This window comes from Sciurus carolinensis, unplaced genomic scaffold (assembly GCF_902686445.1).
Source record: "Sciurus carolinensis unplaced genomic scaffold, mSciCar1.2, whole genome shotgun sequence".
Classification (NCBI taxonomy): domain Eukaryota; kingdom Metazoa; phylum Chordata; class Mammalia; order Rodentia; family Sciuridae; genus Sciurus; species Sciurus carolinensis.
In genome coordinates, this window is record NW_025920125.1 from 2,563,741 (window position 1) to 2,568,983 (window position 5,243).

The window sequence follows — 5,243 nt, forward strand, 5'->3', positions numbered from 1 at the left end:
GTTCTTAGATATGCTGTCGAACAGAAGTCTGGTCAGCAAGACTCACAATTCTGGATAGTAGAAGGACATCACTTGATCAAAAATGCCAGTCAGATTTGTCAGAATTAGAACCTGGCAATAATTAAAAATGTACTTTCACATCACAGTTGACAGATATGATAGTGTTCATGAAGACTTTTAATAATTTCTTTCATTTACCCACATCTTGTTGCTAAAATCAATGAGAGAGGTCTAATTCCCACTTCTCATGAATCTGGGGTGGGACCTCTGAGACTAGATCATAAGAAGCTTTATAGTTTTCTGTTGTAGTGTTTGATACTCTTGGAAGACTAGCTCTTAGGTTGCTATGTCAGGGAACCGGACACTATAGTGTGAGATAACCAAATCACATGGGTAGTTCATGTGGAGGTGCTTCAAATGACAGTCAGTATAAGCATGCTCAGACTGTCATAACACAATACCAGGGATAGTCTGGTTTAAACAAAAAGTATATTTTCTCACTGTTAGTTCTCTAATGTCTCTCATAAGGGCACCAGAGTAGAAAGACTAAATACCCATAGTCTCAGGACCTCAACTAACCATAATTACTTTCAAAACCTCCATTTCTAAATACCTATTACATTGGTGGTTAGGAAGTCAACATATAAAATTTGGTGGGAACATGCACTCAGTCATAACACGGTCCTAAGTGGGTTAGCCAGCATTGCCAACCACAATCTTCAACATCAAATCCAGTTCAGATGATTTTAGCCCCAGTTAATTTTCACTGCAACTTTATAATAAATTCCAAGGTCAAACCACTCAATGAACTGCAGTTAACCCACTTAACCATGAATGATGATAAAGTTTCATTTTAGGGCACTAAATCTCAAGGTGTCTTTTATGCAACAAAAGCTAATATAAATAGAAATTACAATCAGAAGCTGAAGTGCTACTATAACAAAAACTACACCATTGTGGCTCAGGAACCACAAAGCAAGCAGAAGGTGAAAGTGTATTGAGGAGACCACTTGCTAACCTGAATGAAAGTGAGATTTTACAGCTGGAAGATGGAGAAAAGGGGGTCTATATTAAACATGGAATGAAAATTTAGCAAACTGCTGACTACGGTCATGTCAAAAGATAAAATATTTCTAATAAGATGGTAAATTTGACTGAGGAGACATCCAATAATGTTGAAAATGTTAATTTTTTAAAACTATGTATGATACGATGCAAATATAAGGAAATGAGAAAAAAGCAAATATTCAGGACTCAAGCAAATTTAGACAAATACATAGACTTGCTAGTTTCAAACAAAAAAAATATTATTTAAAAGTTATTAAAAGAATATAACAAAAATACTCAAAGAAAGGGCCCCATTCTTCATAACCTGTTCAAGTTATTTTCAGTATCCCCCTTTTCAACCAATAGTTTTCAGTGCCTTAAACTTTTATGCACTTTGTCAGTTATTAATGCTTGAGAATATTTTTATAATCTCTGCCCTGTGACATTTATCATTTGAATGGAATAGATGTCTTGAAAGCATTATTAGAAATGTAATGAGCAAATTAATTTGGGTTAGGGATTAATTATCAAGACTACATTGTCTAAATTCTGCATTTTCCAAAGAAAGTCTAGCCCTTGACCAGCACTTGGAAAATAATGTCTAAGACCTTGGGATGTCCAGACTGATAAGAGTGAATTTATTTACTTGGGGTCTCAGGTTCTGTTGAAAGAAAAAAATATAATATTGGTAAATATGCACTGCAAGTTTTGGTACATGGCCTTACTATATGTTAGTCAATACTATTGTTGCAATTTCTGAATTTCTCTTCCAATTCTATGACCATTGCTTCTACTGCAACCCTACAACAGCTGTACTATTATCACTTACACTAGATAGCTGTAAAACTTATGCTGTAAAGACCAGATATTGGGATAGTCTTGCTTTATCTAAAATAAGATTAAAAATATCCTTCAGGTGCCTTCCCTGCTCCACTTACCTTCAATGCCCAGCCCTCCAGCCCTTCTTCTGACCCCTCCCCTTTGTCCCACCCCATCCAGCAGGGGCTGCTGGGCTCCCACAGGCTCTTGCCACCCATGTTTCTGTGGACAGACACACAAACACCTTCAGGAAAGACACTTCTGATCCTGTAACATGGAGGATTGTCTTCATACCTCATCTGAAAATCTGTTCAAATTGGTCAGCTGGGCCCACAACCATGAAACCATTTGCAGCCTCATTCCAAACCTGAAACATTTGCTTTTTGAAGGTTCCCATAGGAACCTGACCGCATTGTGGGGCTGTAGTGCTTGCCATACTTATCATTGGCCACTAGCAGCTACTTGTAGAGCTGGGTCCCAAGAGAGGGTCTGTTTCCAGGACAACAGAAATTTTAACTCTGATAGTCCCAGTATAATTGGGGTACCTTCTGAGACACAGACTAGTCCTGTTGAAAGGTACCCTGGGAGACCAGTAAAAGCAAAGCCAGAGATTCTTGTGACTTCTCTTATTGTAGTGAGCCCTCTGAACTGGATGACACTATTGAAGAGTATGAGGATGAAAGCACCCTGTTTGACATGGTTTGTGAGTCTTCTGTTACAAATGAAGATAGTGACTTTGAACCCCAAACCCAAAGTCCTCAAAGCATTGCTCACAAATGGCCAGGAATAGTTCCATCTTCCCTCCAAACAAGTGCCCAGACACAGATGGTTGACAAATGCAGCAATGGTGTCATCATTAAGAATATCAAACAAGAAATTCCAGAAGATTATTACATTGTGGCAAATGCAGAACTGACTGGAAGGGTAGACAGACCAGCCCTGTCCTTGACTCAGATGGCAAAACCCAAGCTTCACTCATGCTGGTCCCTCCTGTGTGGGGTCTGCTAAGCTGATTTCCCATGTAACATCTGCCATCAACATGGAGCTAGACCCACAAGGTATGTCTGCATCTCCTACTGTGATTTTCAGACCAGTCCTCCCAAAGACTGCTAGAATATCTCTGACTTCACCAAACAGAGGATCCACTGGAACCCATGTCACCAAACAGCATGTGGCCATGCAGATGCCTGTGAGCACATCCCATCCTAACAATCAGATAAGTATTCCTTTGTCTGCCCTGCAGTTGCCTGGACATGATGAGCAAGTTGCTTTTGAAGAATTCCTGTCCCATCTGCCCAGCCAGGTCTCATCCTATGAGGTAGCCCTCTCTCCCTCAGTTAACCCAGAACCAGAAGTGAGCTCCAGTCAGGAGCAGCCTCCAGTTGCACCAACTATAACTACTGAGGCCCCCACGCAGTGCATACCAGACCAGGATGAAAGAGCAGCTGAGCTCAGCAGGGAGCAGAATGAGAAAACCATCCAGAGCACACAGACTGTGCTCCACAATTTCCATGAGTTCCTCATCTCCAAGGACCCTTCTAAGATAAGAGATTTATGTCATCCCTTGCAAGGAGTTGGATGCCTACCTTGCCTCTTTCTTTGTTGATGCAAGGCAGAGGATGGGTCTGAGTATGAGCCCAAGAGCTTGGCAAATTACCAGTGTGGGCTGGGATGGTATCTAAAAGAACACAGATATGGCTACAGTATCACTAGGGATAAGGAATTCAAATGTTCCCAAGAGGCCCTTACACAGAAGCTGATTGAGCTCTGCTGCAAAGGAAAAAGAAATAAACCACACAAGTCCATGAAGCTCACCTTTGCTGATAAGCTCATCCTGCGGAAAAGTGGACTGCTAAGCTGACATAACCCTAAGGGTCTGCTCAAACTAGTCTGGCTTAATAACACATAAGTTTTGGTCACTGCACAGGTTTCCATGGATCTACCTTGAAATGGGGTGATATCCGCCTCCAAGTAACAGAAATGAGACTGGAGTACTTGGAGTGGATGGTTCAAGACACTGATGATCTGAATGCTAAAACCAAGAGAGGGGGGACAGATTCATGTGTGAATACCACCCAGCATGCTCCACAGACCTGCCCTGTACAGGACTACAAAGAGTATGCCCAGTGCAGCTCCCTGCCATGCTCTATGAGGATGCCCCTTTCTACTTGTCCATCAAGCCAGTTGTAAACTTGGAAACTCTGCATTTGTACAAATGCCAGGCACTTGGCAAGAACAAGCTGGACAAGATGGTGAAAACCATGTGTGAGAAGGGCAACATCCCTGGCTGGAAAACCAACTTCAGTGTGTATCAGAGCTGCAGCACCCTATCTGAGGCCCATAGCAACCAACTGGTGCTTATCTGTAATAACCTCAGCCAGCAGGCTACCCAGTCAGTGGCTGGGCACTCCAATAGTAACAATTCCATCGTCTCCACCTCCTACAACTCTTCCTCAGACACTGTTTGACCCAGGTGGCCTCAAGACCCCAATTTGGTTTCTGTGTCCCAAGAGACTGATGATATACTGCGTCTCATTCCCTTTCCTCTGTCCTCAGTGTTAATTTTATATAAACATAGATATATAGTATATTTTTCTCTTACAAATAAGCCAATGGAGATAGTTTAGTATTCCTGACAAAGTATTTTTAGGCTTAAGACAAATAAATGTACTTGTGGATGATTACATATAATTACTGTTACAGATTTTACAAAACCATAGTGGTTCTCAGGCAACACTGAGCAGACAAAGAATTCTGTTTCTAAAAACCTGTTAAAAAAGAGAGTCATCATAGACACTGTGTCCTCAACTCCTGCTTTACCTTCTTACACACCTCTCACTTCTCTTAGTCTCCTTCCAAGATGACTTTATTTTTTTAATTTTTAAAATTATGTATTAATCATGGAGGAGACAACACTAACTTTACTGCTTACACAATGTGGTATTCAGCCAGATAGAATATGAGTGGTATAAACCTGACATCAAATTATTTATCCATTCTTTTTTTACTTAAATTAGAATTTTAGGTCCTGTGCCTCATTCTTTTTTGCAGTGTATGAAAATGCATATGTTTATCTAACAACTTTTCTTTATGGAAAAAGGGAGAAGAAGGAGGAATAAAGGTGTCATTGTTTTTGAAAGATACATAATTTTTAAATATGCAAAGTCTAATCTTGTAGCAAAAAAAATGACTGTTATATAGTTCATGTTTTACTGGTGTGCTTGAACCCAGATAGAATTTTTTTAAACCTAAGAAATTAATGTAAATGAAGTTTGATTATGAAATTTACAAGAAATTTAGAACTACCAAAACTTTGAAAATTATCCCAGACATTAGATTATATATCAAGCATGAAAAGAAGGTAGAGAACAGAAGTC

General features: G+C 40.0%; 1 pseudogene; it reads left to right on the top strand.

The window, feature by feature from the left end:
- The first annotated feature begins 2,140 nt into the window (after nt 1-2,140).
- On the top strand, nt 2,141-4,334 carry LOC124973899 (uncharacterized protein KIAA1958-like; annotated as a pseudogene).
- The last annotated feature ends 909 nt before the right edge of the window (nt 4,335-5,243 follow it).